General features: G+C 49.6%; 1 long non-coding RNA gene across 1 annotated transcript; it reads left to right on the forward strand.

Annotated features, from left to right (window-relative positions):
• Nucleotides 1-209: 209 nt before the first annotated feature.
• On the forward strand, nt 210-19,569 carry LOC143643453 (uncharacterized). Its single transcript, XR_013156285.1, has 4 exons — nt 210-944; nt 6,522-6,628; nt 7,536-7,689; nt 19,384-19,569. It is a non-coding gene; the product is annotated as an uncharacterized LOC143643453 (long non-coding RNA).
• Nucleotides 19,570-20,248: the final 679 nt, after the last annotated feature.

The raw sequence follows: 20,248 nt of genomic DNA on the forward strand, positions 1-20,248 counted from the left end.
GGTCTAAGCCCAGACTCACAGTCTGGCTGTGACTTCTCCTGAACTCTGTACAATGAGGGCACAGAGAAGGCGGTCAAGGTACAGGGCACAGCTTGTGCGAAAACATGGCAGTGGGAAACCACAGAGCCTGCCTGAGATGTTTCCAGTTTGCCTCATGGAGGCAAGAGTAGGAAGGAGGTAGGTGAGGATGAGGCTTGGGGAGTGTAGAGGACCCTCTGCTCTGAGTCACCCCCAGAGGCAGGGTTCCTAACTCTGCACTTGCCTGTGCACTAGGCAGCTTCTTGGAAGGGCTCCTAGATCCATTCTCAGCTCCTGAGGGTGGGGAGGGCACCGTGACTCAGGTCTGCTCTGCTGCTGACACTCAGCTTCCTGCCATTCGTGTTGAGGGGTGGGGTCCCGGAGGTGTGGCCTCTCCCCACCCCCACCCCACAGTAGGGTCAAGGGAAGTAGGGCCTGGCCCACCCCTGGGATTATTCATCCAACTGGTCCAAAAAGGTCCAAGCCAAAGAGAGACGCCCACATCAGTTATAAAAATAACCATTCCCTAAATGTGATCTGACGCGTCGGAGCTGGCCCTGCTCTTGGTGTGTGTTCCTGTGAGGTCACTCTCATCAACCTCCTTCTGAAGACGGGGACACTGAGACCCAGAGGTGGGGTGTGTCTCCACCAAGGCCGTATGGGAAGTGGGAGCAGGCCAGTCGTTCTGAGACTGGGCCTCTTCGTCCAGGGGTGTCCAGTGGTATTTTGTGCATGTTTGGAGGCGGAGGGGGGCGGTGCAGCAGGGAAAGGACCATGGGCCAGGCCATTAAACCTGTGGGTTGTCACATTCTCAGGGAGGGGGCAAAGAGGCCAGTTTCCTGGGCACTGGGCCCAGGCCCTCCACTGCCGCCTCAGGTCTACAGGAGAAGGAGCAAATCTGTGACATTTTACCAAGACCACAAAAGGTGAGTCAGGTAAGATAGGCAAGCTTGAGGGAGAGGGTATTCCCAGGAGTCTGAACACCGGGGCACGTAGTGCTTGGCCAAAGCTCAGTGTGAACGGACTGGTGGGGACTTTGGGAGTAGGGTGAGGGGAGGGGAGGGGAGCTCTAAGCAGGGAAGTGGGAGCAGAACTCCTGGGCCATCTGCTGACATGAGATGGGAAGCCTGCAGCCCAGAACAAGGGAGAATTGTCTATCTCAGGGTGCACTGGAATATTCCAGCCCAGGTCCAAAATGGGTCGCCTTTGCCTGGTGGCTCTGTAGCATCCCCGTGAAGAGTCCTGAAATGCCAGAGCCCCAGCTGTATCACTGGCGAAAATGCAGGACCTTTCCAAAGGGGCTGTTTCCACTGGGGTTGAGGCTGTTTGGAAGGATGAGTCCCGGATAAGCTGGTGAAACGGTCCTCCCTCAGCTGGACCAGCACCTCTGACATGCCTCCTCAGGAAGGACACCCTCCCTCCTCCACCCAGGGTAGGGTCTGAAGCGCCTGTTGTCCTGATCACAGTTTGTTCATGGACAGTACGTTGATTTTTGAACCCAGACCTGTGCCGGGAATCTCTAGACTAAGCCCTTCCTTTGATCAGCTGCTGTTCCCCTGGCCGGGCAGCCAGAGCCAAGCCAGAAAATGATCAGTTCTTGAAGCACTTCCAGGCATGTCCAGATTTGGCCCGCCAGGGCTTCCAGGGCCAGAAGGGACATTATGACCCCTTCCTGCCTGGCTCTGACTAACAGGCTCCTGGCTCCGTGAAGCATCACAACAGAGCATGTTGCCAGGGCGACCTCAAAACTCAATGGCCTGGGACCCGGGGCCTCAACCCCACCACACTGGCTGCTGGCATTGAGCACTTGCCATGTTCCCTGGACTGTGCAGGGAGAATAAGCCAGCAGGAGGGTCTTGTGTGGGCCTTTAGGGATGTCTCAGCCCTAGGGGAGAGCACCTGGTCTGTCTCTCTCTCTCTCTCTCTCTCTCTCTCTGGTCTGTCTCTCTCTCTCTCTCTCTCTCTCTCTCTCTCTCTCTCTCTCTGTCTCTCTCTCCCCTGGGCTCTGCCCCTCTCCCCCATGTCCTCTTTGCCAAAGACCACTCCCATGCAGGTCACTTCCAGAGCCCGGCTACTACTCCTGAGCATCAGAAATGGCTATTGATGGCCTTCTGACTTTCCCAGCAGGAACTCTACATTGACTCAGAACTGAGCTGCCCCAACACCTACTTCTCTCCCACCACTGTACTTCCCATCTCAGCGAGGGCACCACGGCCACCCTGACACATGGGCCAATGCCTGGAGTGACAGCATAAGTGTCTCCAAGCTCAACCCACCCCTTATCCTATCCATCACCACAGCTTGCCTTTCTACCTTCACCAAAAAGCCTCTAGAGTCCTCCTCCAACATCCCCCTACCCTCAGCCCAGCTCAGGTTCCCCCCGAGCCCTGGTCTGGAACACATCTCCAAACATCCGTGTCTAGATATCTGCTCTCCCTGTCGGCAATCCAAGATTCTCCAGTTGTCTGTGTCTATGTCGGCTCTGAATTCTTTCCCTTTCCGTGAGCACTCTTGAAACTCTGCTGGTCCTGGATCTCTGTACCCCTGCTTCCAGCTTCTGATGCCAGTGGTTTCCTGGCTCCTTTGGGACACAACTCTGGGTTCTGGCTTGCTTAGTATCTTATGGGAAGGAACATGGCGATGTCTGCTGGGCTCTGCATTTCCAAATGTCCAGGTCTAGGCATCTGCTTTCTCTGTCATCACTCCAAGGATCTCCAAATGTCTGCCCCTCTGTCGGCTCTGAACTTTCTCCAAAATGTTTTCTCTTTTAAAGTACTCTAGTAAACCAATTAAGACCGACCTTGAATGGACAGAGTCACATCTCCAGCTAATCAAGAGGCCACACTTGCAATTGGGCAGGTCAATCTCCATGGAAACAATCTAATCAAAGATTTCCACCCTACAATATTGAATCAGGATTAAAGGACGTGGCTTTTCTGGGGTATACAACACTTTCAAACGTGCCCCTTCCTCCTAAATCCCTCCCTGGCTTCCCCATCACTGTCAGCCACAGAATCCCCCAAGTTGAAGGCTGTTATAGCTGAAATATAACTAACCAAGAGCCTCAGCACCAGATGTACGTGGCCATTCTTGGCTTGTGCTTTCCAAATCATGAGGCACCATTGTCAATGCCCTGCATGAGGGTTTTTTGAAATTTGGTTTAACCAATACCAGTCAGTTGTTATTACAAACTAAACAAAGCATGTTACTCGTTTTTAACAAATGAGTTCAAAACCCATTAGAAATTTTCACTTGGAAAGTTTTTAATACAGGTTACAAGATTCTATTTCCCTGGCTTTAAAAGTGCAGATGTGACAGACAGGTGATACAATAACCATCACTTCAGAAAAAAAAAAAATCATTCGCAAATAATGGGCTGAAAAATACCCTTGGGGAGCATGAGTTACTTTCTAAATAAAGTTATTTTCTCACTTAGCTTTTTTTTTTTTACATGGGCAGGCACCGGGAATCGAACCTGGGTCCTCGGGTTTGGCAGGCAAGCATTCTTACCTGCTGAGCCACCATGGCCCTCTCACTTAGTTTTAAAATGACCTTGTCACCTATGCTGTGCATTTATGTGTTTGTTTAAATATCTGCTGGTTACCACACCCTTGTCACATAGAAAAGCCAGCGCATGTGGATCATTTGTCTTCTTATAAAAGAAAAAGGCTTTAGCTGACTTTAAGGTGGCAACTCTTTTAAGCATTTTGCTGTGAGATAGCCAGCCGATTTCTGCATGGTACTAAAGATTTTTGTGGCCCCTGCCTCTCTGCATCATATTATTTGTAAAGATTCTACCATTTTAAGTCTTCAATTTTTGTAAAATTGAACACCTCCATGGCACCCTCTGGCAGGTCACCTGAAGGTATCACAGTGGGGAGGGGGTGCCATCGTCTCCCAAGCTCACATGGTGGGCCCCCTCGATGCTTCCCTCGGGGGGCCTGGAGTATGAGACACGTGACCCCTTCTCATGTGGACCAGGTGAGGACACTATAGTTTAATGGTTTTAATTAGCAGAATTTAAATGTTTCTAACTTTTTTTTTAAAGGTCAAAACGAGTAAAAATGAAAGTTCTAGTATTCTCATATATTCTTTCTACACGAAGGGATTCTCTTGGGGCTCCAGTTTGGACAATTCTGGGCTGCATGACAGGTTCTTAACCACGCCCACAACCCTTCAGGGTCCAAGTCTTCCTCCCACCTTGGCTCCCCTGTAAATCTACATCCAATGTTCCCCAGTTACATCATATGTTATTTATTTGTCTTTGTGATTCTTTTCACCTGGGATGCCCATACCCAAGGGATTGGCTTAAAAGTCTATCCTTTCCTCAAGAGCCAGCCCCAGGCCACATTTCCATGATGCCTGTTCTCATTCTTTGCATAGTCATACATTCAGCCATTCAACAAATATTTATTGAGCACCATATATGCCAGGCACTGAGGTAGGGGCTGCTGAGCAGATAGCAGGGAACCAGAGGCAAAAGTCCCTCACTCAGGGAGAGCTCATTCTAGTGGGGAGAATGTGCTCGAGGCTCAACCCTTCTCCCATTGACCCACGAGAGAGCTGGCTCTTTACATGTCTGTCTCCCCCAGGATAGCATTCAATCCTAAGGACAGGATCCTCTGAGCCTGAGCTCCAACACAGATCCTGGCCCTGAGGAGGGGCTCAATAGATAATGGTTAAAATTAATGTAAAGAATAATGCAGGCATCGCCCAAGCCATGGCCCCAGCCACGGACAGAAACCTGACACCAAATTCAGACTGAAGTCCTCCAAAGGTCTGCTCCTGCCTGGGCTGGCCCAGCACTTGAAGTGCAGATTCACAAACACACTGTTCCCAAGAAGCCTCATCTCTGCCCCTCTGAGAAGAAACTGCTCGGCCCCTGCAGCCGGCAGGAACCACTTCCACCTCCAAGTGTCCCTATTTTTAGCTGTCTGCTGTGACCCCACAGCCCTCTCCTCTCCGTGGCCGGAGGGAATTGCCAGGCAGCTGGGCCCTGCTTTGATGGCCTGTTTTCCCAGGCCCTGCTCCTGCTTCCCAGCCCCTCGGCAACCCCGCGGGAGGTGGGGCTGAGGAGGGCAGATTTCCCAAGCCCAGGCGCCATTCAACTGGCAGGTTTCGCATCCCAAAATAGCACTGGTGCTTGGCAGGGAAAGATAGCCACCTGCAGGGACAGAGCAGCCGGGGGTGGGGTGGGGTTGGGGGAGGATGGGGGCAGGGGGCTGGCCTGGGTGGAAATCTCCCAGGTAGCACACTTCTATATCCCCTGATCCCCAAAGCCTTCCCCTGTGCATAAGGGTCCCTGATGACTGTCCTAATAAGGTTTGGAGCCTCATTTTCCACTATTGCTCTCACCGCTACAAATCTAATCCAGTCAAACTGAGCTCTGAGTTACGTCCCAAACAGACACCGACCCTTCCTACCTGGGGTCCTTGGCTTACCGCACCCACCTGCACGACCCTCCTTCAGGAATATCTTCTTTATCTGTTGAAACAACTCCACTAGTCCGTGAAGAATCAGTTCAAATGCCACCGCGAAGGCCATCTTGAGGCCATGAGCTCAGGGTAAGTGGCCGAGCTTCGGTGCTCTCGGTCCCTGGCTCAGGCCTGTCAGCTCCATGGCTTCTGCTGGGTTCAAAATGCCCCCAAAATTGGGGGAAAAATGTTTTTCTTTAAATTTTTTATATGTCCCCAGACTGATGAGATTGGAGGAGGGAGGTTCCAGCCTCAGCTTGCTGTGTGGCTTTGGGGAGGTGTCCCCCACAGCTCCACCCGCTGGCCCTCAGTTTCCTCGCTGTGAAATGGGGGGTTATATTTCATGATCCTTATGGGCCCTTCCAGATGTCTGTGAGTCTGTGATTCACCAGTTGGGGGAATAAGAGCATTTTGATAGAGAGGACTTCCCTTAACCATTGAGCTGTCGGAGGTGCGCCCCCTCCCCGTCCCCATTCCTCCCTTCAGAGTTAGTTGCCTCTGAGGCAGGTGCGGGCCCCTGAGGGGACTTTCTGGCTCCTGGCCGCGGGCTGGGTGCTCTGCTGGGGCTGGCTTGCACCCTACCCCCCACCCCAGCCCCTGTGAGGAGGGGAAGCACCATCCCTCTGGTTCAGGTTTCTCTGTTTTGTCTCAGCCAGAGGGCTCAGCTGAGCTGAGCTGGAGGAGGCGAAGGGCAGCAGGGGCCCAGCTAGCAGGCAAGTCCTCTCAACTGGAGTGCAACACAATCACAGCAGGGCCCGGGTGGGTTCGGACCGCGCGGTCCAGTGGGAAAGCCCAGCGGGGTGAACTGACAATTCTCGTTGGGCTCCCAGGGAGGCGACGTCCCATCCCAGAGAATGTGCATGTGGACTTCCAGTGACTTCTCAGATGTGCCTTCTCCTTTCAGTAGGGATTTGCGGCAGCTTCCAGAAACTTTCCCATTTAAAGAGAACTGTCAGAGATATCTACACTAGCCTGTGTGTTCCACCAGGACGTGCACTGTATTCATGCAATAAATGTTCACTGCTCCAGGCACGGAGACAACACGGCGGTTGAAACTGACGTGGTCCCTACCCTCACGGAACCGACGTTCCATGGAAGTGGACAACCAATCAATCAAAAAAATATTCCAGGGGGTGGTAAGTGCTATGAAGAAAAACAAAATGGGGCAAGAGGAGACTACAGAAAAACTGGGGGTGGGGATCTAATTTTAAATAGGGTGATCTAGAAGACCTCTCTCGGGAGGTTGAAATTTGAGTCAAGATCTGAAGGAAGTGAGGGTATGTGCCGTACAGATATCTGGGGGGAAAATATTCCAGGCAAGGGAAACAGCCGGTGCAAAGGCCCTGAGGCAGGAGTGTCTCAGGTGTGATTCAAGAACAGCAAGAAAGTCAGTGAGGGGCCAGGTTAGGAGATGAGGTAAGGAGGGAAGCAGGGGCTGGGGGGCTGACACTGCTGAGCAGTGGCTTTTTAAACTGTATTTTGATTGCAACCCACAGTAAGAAATAAATGTCATATTAGAATGCAGTACAAATATACATATATAAAAGTAAAGCTGAAGGAAATGGTTCATGGAACACATCTTTACTATATGTGAGGCACTCATAGACTTAATTATTTTTCATTTAGAAAAAATATTTTTCTAAATTAATTAATTAATTTCTAAATTAATTTCTAATTCATATTCTATTGATTTCTAAATTAATAGAAATATTAGAAAAATATTTTTCATTTAGAAAAAAATACTGATTGTCATGATGCTTAAATTGATTTCATGGCCTACATGAAACTGTGAACTGTGGGTGGTCGTTGCCCACCCACAGTTTGAAAAAACACCGATATAGGGCCTTGCAGACCGTTGTAAAGAGTAAGATGAGAACCATTGGATGGGCTTGAGCAGAGCACTGATGTGCTCAGCTTTGCTTTTTTGTTCCATTTTCAAATTAACATTTCATTTATGCACACTAAAATATGCCTTTTTCGTGCATAGTTCTGAGAGTTTTGACATGTGTTCAGCTGTATAAACATCGTGTTTTCCTTTTGAAGGGCGTCTCTCAGACTGCTGAGTTGAGCTGAGCTGGAGGAGGCAAAGGGCAGCAGGGGCCCAGCCAGAAGGCCGTCGAAGCAGCCCCGGGGAGACACGATCGTGGCTTAGAGCTGGGTCCTGGCTCGGACGGGCTCCTGGGCATATTTCTGTCAGGTGCGCTGATGGCATTTCTTGACATTTGGGATGTGGGGTGTGAGGGAAAGGACTCACACCTCACAGGACTCGAGAATGACGGCAAAGTTCTTGGCTTAAGCAATGGGAAATAGTGGGGCAGGGGAGGTTTGGGGAGAAAATCACGAGTTCTGGTTTAGATGAGTTAATTGTGAAGGTCAATCAGAAAACCGGTTGGAGACAGTGAGGAGTTCAAGGGAGAGGCGCTGGCTGGGCTACGTGGGTCTTCATTGTTCAAGGATAGTGAACCCATGGGCTGACCTGAGATCCCAAGGGAGCAGAGGCTGGTTGGAAAGTAGGAAGCTCCCAGCATGGGGGTGCACGGGTAGTTCAGTGGTAGAATTCTTGTCTGCCATGCAGGAGTCCTGGGTTCATTTCCCGGTCCATGCACTCCCCCCACCCCACAAAAAAAAATTCACCAAATGGTGAATAGCCAGATAGTCACACGGAAAAAGAATGAAATGTGACCCCCACCATATAGCATACAAAAAAAAAAGAAAGTGCCCAGCAGGGGAAGCTGAGAAGAGGCTGCAGGAGGTGGGGGTGGGGGTTCCGTGAGAGCCAGGAGGTAGTTGAACAAAGGACCTCCATACCCCAGAAGGAAAGACCAGTAGCAGCTAAGTTGAGTAAGAAAAGGGCAAAAAACTGACTACTGGAGCTTGCTTGGACCTTGTGCAGTAGACAGTAGGGAGTCATGGTTGGTATCTGAGCAGGGGGTGCCTAGAGCAGAGCTGTGCTTAGGAGGAGTAATAATAATTACTTTTTAATTATTTATCATTGGTTGAGCCCACATTCTGGCCAGGCCCTGTGCTAGGACTTTACACATAGTAATTCCTAGATCCTCCCAATAACTCTGAGGTAACTAACTTTCTCCCTGATTTACAGGCAAGGACACTGAGAGGTTAAGTGATTTGCCCGAGGGCACACAGCCAGGAAGTAGTAGAGCTGGGACTAGAACCTAATCTGGTTTCAGAGTAAAATTTGGCAGAGAGGAAACAATTCGCTCCTGGGAGCAGAGCGTGGATTCAGACTCAGGGTTTTTGGTCTATTGCCCAGTTGCTGGTGACCTTGAGAAGGTCACTGACTGGGCGTGGGCCTTGATTTCCCACCTCTGAAGTTGGAGGCAGGACTACCTGATTCCCACCTCTCAGCCCAGTGGAGCAGGGTAGTTTGGGCTCTAGGGCCTGGAGCAGCTCCAGGACTTTGGGACTTTGCTCTTTGCCTGGCTTGACCCTCCTCTGGAACCCCCCCAGCTCCCAACCCCCAGCCCCAAAGTGACTGGTTTCCTGCGGAATCTGTTGCCATCTGGTCCCCATGTGCTGCCTGCGGGTCTGATTGGGGCAATGGAAGATTCCATTCCAGCCCCAAATAATTGTTACCAGAGGTGGGCGCGACGATGGAGGGAGGTGGAAGGGGCAGGGGCGGGGGGGGGGGGGGGCGCTGCCCAGAGCAGGCGGGGCCCGCTGGTGATTTGAAAAGAGGGAGAGTGAGACAGAAGCAAGAGAAAATCAGAGACAGAAGGTGACAGCGCGTGAGAGGAGACACCAAGACAGAGCAGAAGAGCTGGACCAGACCGAGTTAGAGCAGGAAGGGGAAGGGCTGGGAGTGACGGCAGGAGGCAGAGGCAGAGGGAGTGAGCTGGACAGAGGGAGATAGGAATTAAGAGTTGGAGCCTCAGGGAGCCCAGCTGAGACAGCCGGAAAAAGAAACAAAATCCAAGAAGAGACTCAAAATTGAGGAAAGCGGGATAGCCGGGGAGAAAGACGAATAGAGGGGGAGGACAGAGAATGCCAAGAGGGAGAAAGAGCAAGGCTGAGAAAATGCCAGGACAGGAGGAGCTGGGAAAACTGGCAGAACATAGGAAGTCCCCAGGCAGCTGAGCCCCCAGGCCCTGACAGCCCCTGGCGACAGGCAGCTGTCCCAGGGCGGCCCCAGCCATACCATTTCTGGGAAGGGATTTCGGTCAGCTCTTGCCCAGCTGCCCTGGCCCAGACCTAGGCCACCTCCCCATGGAACTCACCCGGGGCCCTGCACACTCCCCAAGGACACTCTCCCTCCTGGGCCCAGGGACCCTGGAGCCCCCGGGTCTCTGACTCGCCAAGGCCGTCTCCTATAATCGCCTTCCTCGCGCAGCTCCAGGAAACCATTTCTCCGGGGGTGGCCTTGGGAGGTGGGGAGCTTGATGGACCCGGAGGCCAGGACGAGAGCCTTGGTCCTGACCCTGCCTCTGTTCACCATGTGACTTCGTATGGCCCCCTCCCTTCCCTGTGCCTCAGTTTCTTCAACTGTAGAAAGGGCCAGGCTTGGTAATCACCAAGGCCCATCCAGCTCGATGTTCTGAGCCAGCAGCAAACTGGGCGAAAGAATCCATGGGCTGTCACAGCACACCCTGGGTGCCCACTGGGTCTCCCATGCTTTCTTCCGCTCAGCAGCCCCTCTCCTTCTCTTCCTCCCTTTTTCTTCCTCCTCCTCCCTTCCTCCTCTCCTCTTCTTTCCTTCTTTCTCTTCCTTCCTTCCTTTCTTTTTCTTTCTTTCCTTCTTTCTTTTTCCCTCCCTCCCTCCCTCTCTCTCTCCCTTTCTCTCTCTCTTTCTCTTCCTTTCCTTCCTTCCTTCCTTCCTTTCTTCTCTCTCTCTTTCTTTCTTTCTCTCTTCTTTGCATATCATTGTCTTTATACCTCCCTCCCTCCATTCCTTTACCAGTCACTGAATGCCTTTTTGGTCCAGGCCTCAGGATGGATGCTGATCCTCAGAGGTGGACCCTACAGAGTCCCTGGGTCCAGTGGGTTCAGCCCAGGGCTGGGGGCAGAAAGTACAAACCAGACTTCCTGCCCCAGGCCAACTGACCCCGCTCATGCCACCTGGCCCAGCCGCCATGTTTAAATAGCCCTGCGTCAGGCAGCTCAGCTCTGGACACTGACGTAATTAATAGGTTAGTCTTTATATTCCCCATGTCAGAGTTACAGGAGGCCAGAATGCCCAGAGACGGGTAGAGACTTGCCCAAGGTAACACAGCAAAGTTTGACTCACATTCTACTGTCTTGATCCATCCTGGGGGCCAGGGCGCTGTGCAAATCCAGGGTGAGGATAGACTCAGCCAGACCGCTGCCATGCCAGGAAAAGTCTAGTGATGGCCAGTCAGGGTGAGGTCACTGATAGGATCCATGTGTTCAAGACCTGCCCCCCAGCCCCCTCCCCCAGCTCTCCCCACCCAGCCCCAGGAGGCCCAGGAGGTGAGGAGGAGGCCGTGGTGTGTCAGTCCAGGCACTACGCCCAGAGGTGATGAATGCCGAGGCTGCAGGAGAGAAAGTGTCCTCCCAGGCCCCACCCCTGCCACCTCTGCATGCTGTTTCCTAGGGTCACTCCCCTAATTAAATATCTGCACGCGAGTACTTGGCTCACAGTCTGCTCAGGGACCTGATTTAGGGCAGCAGACATGGCCTTTCTTGCAAAAGTGAAAACTACCAATGACAAAGGGGTCCTGTTGGCTCACATTTCTTCTCCCACAATCTGAGAAACCTCTCCCAGCGCAGTGGAGAGAGGATGGGCTCTGGAGACAGGCAGCCCCAGAGCTGCTACTTACTAACAGAGCAGCCTCGGACAAGCCCCTTTGCCTTGGCCAGCCTCAGTTTCCTCAGCTGAAAATGGGCCAGCTGGGCTCTGTGTGGGACTATACACAGCCCAAGGTCTGCAAGGGTGCTGCAATCCCACCGCGCCCTCCCTTCCCCTGGCTGCGCCCTCAGTGCCCAACTCCCCTACCGGGCAGCAGAGCGAAACTGTGGCCAAAAGCCACACCCCTAGTTCTCTCCTGCCCCTTAACAACCACCGCTGACTATAAACCAGGCCCTGCTCCGAGGGCCACGCTCGTGACCACTTTAACCAGCAACAGCTCTATGCAACAGCGCAACGATCATGCCCATGGCACAGGTTAGAAAACTGAGGTGTAAGGAGAAGGGGATGGCCCCGGCTACCCAGCTGGTGTGATGCAGAGCCTCAATCCACGTGCCGGTCTCTCCATCTCCTAAAGCCATCCTAGAGCAACACACAGACCTGCCTCTCACCCTCAGAGCCCTCTCCGAGAGGACGGGGCATTCCTGGGGGCTGACTCAGGGCGTGGGGCAAGGAACCACAGTGCTGGAGTCTGCTGGGAGGGAGAAAGTGACACTGAGGAAATTCTCATACAGCTTTGAGGCTCTAACCAGTCGGGAAGCTGAGGTCTGTTAGCAACCCTCATTACTATCCCGGGGTTCGGCGGCTCCCCTTGGCTGATGGTGGAGCTGCCTGACTTGGGGAATGCTGGGATGATGAGTGAGGCTCTAGTGAGTGGGTCCTGGAACCTAAAGGCCGTGGAGGAGCAGACATTCCTCAGTGGCTGCTGGGAATTCCAAAGGCTGCTCTTTCCTGGGATCCCCCAGGAAGATGCCCTGGAAATGACCTTTCCAAGTTCCAGAGCACAGCTATCCAATAAAATATAATGCGAGCCACATACACAATTAAAATTTCACTAACAACCACATTAAAAAAAAGTAAAAAAAGAGGATCAATAAAGAAATAGAGAATCTGAATATTACTATAAATGAGTTAGACTTAACAGACATTTATAGGACATTACATCCCACAACAGTAGGATACACCTTTTTCTCAAGTGCTCATGGATCATTCTCAAAGATAGACCATATGCTGGGTCACAAAGCAAGTCTTAACAAATTTAAAAAGATTGAAATCATACACAGCACTTTCTCAGATCATAAAGGAATGAAGTTAGAAATCAATAATAGGCCGAGTGCCAGAAAATTCACAAATATGTGGAGGCTCAACAACACACTCTTAAACAATGAGTGGGTCAAAGAAGAAATTGCAAGAGAAATTAGTAAATACCTCGAGGAGAATGAAAATGAAAACACAACATATCAAAACTTATGGGACGCAGCAAAGGCAGTGCTAAGAGGGAAATTTATTGCCCTAAATGCCTATATCAGAAAAGAAGAAAAGGCAAAAATGCAGGAATTAACTGTCCACTTGGAAGAACTGGATAAAGAACAGCAAACTAATCCCAAAGCAAGCAAAAGGAAAGAAATAACAAATATTAGAGCAGAAATAAATGAAATTGAAAACAATAGAGAAAATCAATAAGACCAGAAGTTGGTTCTATAAGAAAATCAATAAGATTGATGGGCCCTTAGCAAGATTGACAAAAAGAAGAAGAGAGAGGATGCAAATAAATAAGATCAGAAATGGAAGAGGAGACATAACTACTGACCTCACAGAAATAAAGGAGGTAATAACAGGATACTATGAACAACTTTACACTAATAAATACAACAATTTAGATGAAATGGACGGGTTCCTGGAAAGACATGAACAACCAACTTTGACTCAAGAAGAAATAGATGACCTCAACAAACCAATCACAAGTAAAGAAATTGAATCAGTCATTCAAAAGCTTCCTAAAAAGAAAAGTCCAGGACCAGACGGCTTCACATGTGAATTCTATCAAACATTCCAGAAAGAATTAGTACCAACTCTCCTCAAACTCTGCAAAAAAATCGAAGTGGAGGGAAAACTACCTAATTCTATGAAGCCAACATCACCCTCATACCAAAACCAGGCAAAGATATTCCAAAAAAAGAAAACTACAGACCAATCTCTCTAATGAATATAGATGCAAAAATCCTCAATAAAATTCTAGCAAATCGTATCCAACAACACATTAAAAGAATTATACATCATGACCAAGTAGGATTCATCCCAGGTATGCAAGGATGGTTCAACATAAGAAAATCAATTAATGTAATACACCGTATCAACAAATCAAAGCAGAAAAATCACATGATCATCTCGATTGATGCAGAGAAGGCATTTGACAAGATTCAACATCCTCTCCTGTTGAAAACACTTCAAAAGACAGGAATACAAGGGAACTTCCTTAAAATGATAGAGGGAATATATGAAAACCCCACAGCTAATATCATCCTCAATGGGGAAAAATTGAAAACTTTCCCCCTAAGGTCAGGAACAAGACAAGGATGTCCACTATCACCACTATTATTCAACATTGTGTTGGAGGTTCTAGCCAGAGCAATTAGACAAGAAAAAGAAATACAAGGCATCAAAATTGGAAAGGAAGAAGTAAAACTATCACTGTTTGCAGACGATATGATACTATACGTCGAAAACCCGGAAAAATCCACAACAAAACTACTAGAGCTAATAAATGAGTACAGCAAAGTAGCAGGTTACAAGATCAACATTCAAAAATCTGTAGCATTTCTATACACTAGTAATGAACAAGCTGAGGGGGAAATCAAGAAATGAATCCCATTTACAATTGCAACTAAAAGAATAAAAGACCTAGGAATAAATTTAACTAAAGAGACAAAAAACCTATATAAAGAAAACTACAAAAAATTGTTAAAAGAAATCACAGAAGACCTAAATAGATGGAAGGGCATACCGTGTTCATGGATTGCAAGACTAAATATAGTTAAGATGTCAATCCTACCTAAATTGATTTACAGATTCAATGCAATACCAATCAAAATCCCAACAACTTATTTTTCAGAAATAGAAAAACCAATAAGCAAATTTATCTGGAAGGGCAGGGTGCCCCGAATTGCTAAAAACATCTTGAGGAAAAAAAATGAAGCTGGAGGTCTCGCGCTGCCTGACTTTAAGGCATATTATGAAGCCACAGTGGTCAAAACAGCATGGTATTGGCATAAAGATAGATATATCGACCAATGGAATCGAATAGAGTGCTCAGATATAGACCCTCTCATCTATGGACATTTGATCTTTGATAAGGCAGTCAAGTCAACTCACCTGGGACAGAACAGTCTCTTCAATAAATGGTGCCTAGAGAACTGGATATCCATATGCAAAAGAATGAAAGAAGACCCGTATCTCACACCCTATACAAAAGTTAACTCAAAATGGATCAAAGATCTAAACATTAGGTCTAAGACCATAAAACAGTTAGAGGAAAATGTAGGGAGATGTCTTATGAAACTTACAATTGGAGGCGGTTTTATGGACCTTAAACCTAAAGCACTGAAGAAGGAAATAAATAAATGGGAGCTCCTCAAAATTAAACACTTTTGTGCATCAAAGAACTTCATCAAGAAAGTAGAAAGACAGCCTACACAATGGGAGACAATATTTGGAAATGACATATCAGATAAAGGTCTAGTATCCAGAATTTATAAAGAGATTGTCCAACTCAACAACAAAAAGACAGCCAACCCAATTACAAAATGGGAAAAAGACTTGAACAGACCCCTCTCAGAAGAGGAAATACAAATGGCCAAAAGGCACATGAAGAGATGCTCAATGTCCCTGGCCATTAGAGAAATGCAAATCAAAACCACAATGAGATATCATCTCACACCCACCAGAATGGCCATTATCAACAAAACAGAAAATGACAAGTGCTGGAGAGGATGCGGAGAAAGAGGCACACTTATCCACTGTTGGTGGGAATGTCAAATGGTGCAGCCACTGTGGAAGGCAGTTTGGCGGTTCCTCAAAAAGCTGAATATAGAATTGCCATATGACCCAGCAATACCATTGCTGGGTATCTACTCAAAGGATTTAAGGGCAAAGACACAAACGGACATTTGTACACCAATGTTTATAGCAGCGTTATTTACAATTGCAAAGAGATGGAAACAGCCAAAGTGTCCACAACAGACGAGTGGCTAAACAAACCGTGGTATATACATACGATGGAATATTATGCAGCTTTAAGACAGAATAAACTTATGAAGCATGTAATAACATGGATGGACCTAGAGAACATTATGCTGAGTGAGTCTAGCCAAAAACTAAAGGACAAATACTGTATGGTCCCACTGATGTGAACCGACATTTGAGAATAAACTTGGAGTATGTCATTGGTAACAGAGTCCAGCAGGAGGTAGAAACAGGGTAAGATAATGGGTAATTGGAGCTGAAGGGATACAGACTGTGCAACAGGACTAGATACACAAACTCAAAAATGGACAGCACAATAATACCTAATTGTAAAGTAATCATGTCAAAACACTGAATGAAGCTGCATCTGAGCTATAGGGTTTTTTTTGTCTGTCTGTTTGTCTTTTTTTTTTTTACTATTATTATTATTTGTATTTTTTTCTCTATATTAGTATTCTATATCTTTTTCTGTTGGTTTGCTAGTTCTTCTTCTAAATCGATGCAAATGTACTAAGAAATGATCATACATCTATGTGATGATGTTAAGAATTACTGATTGCATATGTAGAATGGAATGATTTCTAAATGTTGGGTTAATTTCTTTTCTTCAATTAATAAAAAAAAAGTAAAAAAGACGCAGGTGAAATAATTCTGACATTTAACATATTACATCAAAAATATTATCTTTTCAACATGTTCAATATTAAAAATTAATGATATATTTAATATTCTTTTTTTTTTTTGTATTGAGTCTTTGTAACCCAGCGTGTATTTCATGCTTACATCTCAATTCAGATGAGCCACATTTCAAATGCTCAATAGCCAACTTATGGTTCGTGGCTACTAAGTTGGACAGTGCAGCTACAGGGACCCAGGGGTGATCTGGGAATGCTGACTTCCCAAGAAGGAGTGGAGAGCGTGAACCTCTGTGTTGACCCAGAGATAACAACAGGGCTCTAGGTACTGGCCATATATCATTTAGTCCCCACAACAACCCCATGAGCAAAGATTATTATCCCTGGAAGGTAGATAAGGAAGGTAACTCAGAGAAGTCAAGTGACTTGCACAAGGTCACACAGCAGGTTGGAGTTCAGTCGCCCCCCAGCATTGAGAGCTGACGTTGCATCCCACCCCACACCAGGGGTACAGAGGATGCCCACCCCGGGTTGGGTAGGTTCACTGATCCTATCCCTGGTCTCCAGCTCACCAGGTCAGAGACTGGCTCCAGGGAGACTCCCTCAGTCCCCTTGCTTCCTGTGGAGGTGGAGCTGTCAGGGTCTCCATGGAATGGTGAAGGGGCAGCAATTGCCTTTTTTCTCCATCTTACCTTGTCAAAGGCTGGTGTGGGTACCAGGTGGGTGTGCCTAGGATGAGGCTTTCCTTTTCCCCTCCACCTCCCCTGCGCGCGCGCGCGCGCGCGCGCGCGCACACACACACACACACGAGCAGGGGGATGCCACTCAACCTATATGGGGGCAGGTAAGCAGCAGATGGAGAAATGGAGGTGCACAGTGAGTGAACCACATAAGAACAAAAATCCCATTGGCGAATCCCCAACCTTAGGTCCTAGATGGCCACCCAAGTGTGGTAACATGGCCAGAGACCACCCCTTCCCACTGCCACTCCCCAGGACCTGTGATCCCTGGCCCAGAGAGTCTCAGTGGCAAGAGAACAGTGAAGCTTGGTCTCAGACCCCTGGGGGAAGGAGTTCAGGTCTCCCCTGTGCCCCCCCACCCATCATCCAGCATCCCGGGACCCCCACAGGACCAGACAAATCCATGAAAACTCCAGCTCCCTCCCCTGCCTTGTGATTCAGATGGGGGGAGAGACCTGCCCACAAGCACGGTGTCCTTCTAGAGTCAGGGGACACCCGGGCTACCTGCTTCCTGCTTGAGACGGCAGGTGAGAGAGGCCAGGAGGAGAGGCTGGGTGGATCTGAGAGGCAACCTTATGGAGGGGTCTGCGGCTTGGGAGGGTGGAGTGGTGACAGGGCTGGAGGGCGGGCAGGGAAGGGGGGAGGGAGGGCAGTGAGAAGAGCACCGTTCAGCGTCCCCTTCCTGTCAAGCCTCCTCAAACCACCCTGAACAAGCTCCACCCACTCAGCACCTCCAGGCCCCTTCCCTGCTTGATTGTCCCCTTGGCACTTATAGGATGTAACATGCTATTAACCCTTTTTAATTTGCCTTATTTATTGTCTGACTCCACGTGAGTGGGGACTTGTCTGTTTCTTTTGTTTTGTTTACCTGCTGGGCCCCTGTGCTTAGAATATTGCCTGCATCAAAGATACACGAATGAATGACTGTCTGAATTGCGGGGGCTCAGGATGGAGCCTGCGGGGGTGTCAGCACTTAAGAGGTGGAAGAGAAATAGCACCAGTCAACAAGCTCCACCGTGCCCGTGCCCGGGGAGTCACTTCACAAATTTGGATTTGCTCATCTGTAAAAGGGGGAGTAATGAAACCTGTGAGGAGTGGGTGGGTGAGGGGCTAGCTTTTGGAGATCAGTGCAAATTACCGGCCAGGCTAAGCCCTCCCGCCATGACCACTAGGACCCCTTCTTGCTCCCACTAAAGTGAACTTGGATGCACAGAAGAGCGTTCTATAAAATGCTGATGCCCAGGGCTCACCCTCAGGGATTCTGCTGTAATCAGGCTGGCATGGGGCTTTTTAAAATAAGCTCCCAGGTGATTCTGAGGCGCAGGCAGGGATGCGAGCCGGTGCTCCAGGTCTGTGCATGCATCAACTCTGCTTCCCCATCAGCGAGCCCATGTGTGGCGGACACAATTGCCACCAGCACACCGTCCCCAACCCAAATCCACCTGTTTGGGTTGGAACCAGGTGGGAGCAGACGAAAGAACAAAGAGGCTTTGTTCCCAGCCCACACCCCGCCTGGGTGGCGCCATGGGCCGCCCCTGAGTGAGGAAAGTGGTCCCCGGGCCCCGGCCGTGGGAGCTGTGGGGATTGTGCAGCCTCTTCTTTCCCAGGGATTGCACCCGGGCAGTCCCCGCCTGATGCTTTTCAGCCCCATCCTTTTGAGGTGAAATCTGGAGGAAGTGAGAGATCAGGATGGTGAGCTGGGCAGGATGGGGAGGGCTGGTACTTAGAAAAGGAGAAAAGCCGTGCAAGGCAAAGGGATGTCTTATGGTGGCTCAGGCACCCCCGATGTTACTCATACATCAGGATTCAAACACCAGCCTTGTGAGGTCGGAGACAAGTAGTTTAGCTTTCTTAGGTCTCAGCTTCTACATCTGTAAAATGGAAATGAAAGATATATAACACCTAAACTGTGTGTGTGTGTGTGTGTGTGTGTGTGTGGTGTACATGTGATTGGGGGGAGGGGTTATTGTGAGAATAAAAATCAGAGCTAACCATCCAGTCCTTTACGTTGTCTTCAATCCTGTCTTCTGTCCAGGAGACTGAGTCACCTCCTCTGTTCGCCACACCCTCCCCACCTCCGCCACCCCTGGTGGGACATAGACTCGGGGCCACACCTGGCCACACCATTCACCCCCCCCCCCCCCCAGGGAGGCCAAACTTGCAGTTTCAAACTTGTCTTCCTTTCCCCTCCCCACTCCCAGCAATCTGAGGGTCTGGAGGGGGGAACCGGGCCTCCCCCTGCTTCGTCCTGGGCCCAGAGTTTATGCTCAACCAACGGCAGGTCCCTTCTAAGAACCACAGCTGAAGTGGAGATAAACATCTCTACGGGTTCTCGAGAAGTACCTTGCAGAAGTGAGCAGCTCATTTTTTTTATGTGATGTATGCAACACCGGGCCAGAAATATGCTTTGTTCCAACAGGTGCTAGGAAGTGCTTGGCTGAGAGCTGGACGGAAGTACAAATGCAGCATTTCCCGGTGGGGTCCCCCAAGGCTAGTCCCGTGGGGGGCTCGTGATAAGAGTGAACATTCACTGAGCGTCCACACGCTGCACTTTACATGAGCTCCTGATTTGCTCCTCAGGGCAAGCGCTGTCATTTGTCCCCATTTTGCAGATGAGAAAAGAGAAGCCTGAAGGAGATGAGCTCTCGTGGAGGACAGCCGCTCCCCGCCCACCCCTCTGCAGGCGAGAGCACCCAGGGGTGCCACCTCATCCTGCAGGACCTGCGTTGAGAAGCTGCCCAGCTCCGACCACCGTGTACATCCACAGTTTGTGCCTGTCTCTGACCTCCCACCGGATGGAGGCCCCTGGAGGCAGGTACCGGGTCGGACGTAGCTGAGGTCCCTCCAACCCCCATGGCCCAGCCCAGCACAGGTCCTGGCGCAGACAGGGGCTCCATGAATATATGAGTGAGTGAAAGAATAAGTGAACGAGTGAGAGAAGGCCAGGACCCAAAATGTTTAGGGCATGGAGGAAAGCATCCGATTCCCCTTCTGTACTCTCAGGGCCAGCTGAGGTGGGGAGTTAGGGAGATGATGGAAGAAAAGGGGCTTGGGGCACTGGGAGAGAAGGTTCCCCTTTGTGCATCTTTCTTTGTACAAGGAGGAAGCAGAGACCCAGGAAGGGGGCAGGGACCTGCCCAAGGCCAAACAGCTAGTTAGTGGCAGAGCAGGTTTAGGGCCAAGTCTTCTGGCTCCCCTGCTGGGGTCCTCTCCTCAAAGTCTCATTGTTAAGATTGTTCCCTAGATATTGACATTATTACATGTGATCTTGCCCTTTAGGAATGTCCCTGAGGACACCCTGTCGGAACGATACCAACCACTCCTGGGCGCACCCCACCTGGCCAGGAAGCCTTGCTCCACACCCATCTCCTTGTCTCACACCAACCCCGTGAGATCTGGATCTTCTCCCTGGGCTATAAACGATGCTGGGACTTAGTTACTCACCTGAGGGCACACGGCTGAAAAAGCAGCCATGGT

The sequence above is a fragment of the Tamandua tetradactyla genome, chromosome 8 (assembly GCF_023851605.1).
Source record: "Tamandua tetradactyla isolate mTamTet1 chromosome 8, mTamTet1.pri, whole genome shotgun sequence".
In the NCBI taxonomy this organism is placed as follows: domain Eukaryota; kingdom Metazoa; phylum Chordata; class Mammalia; order Pilosa; family Myrmecophagidae; genus Tamandua; species Tamandua tetradactyla.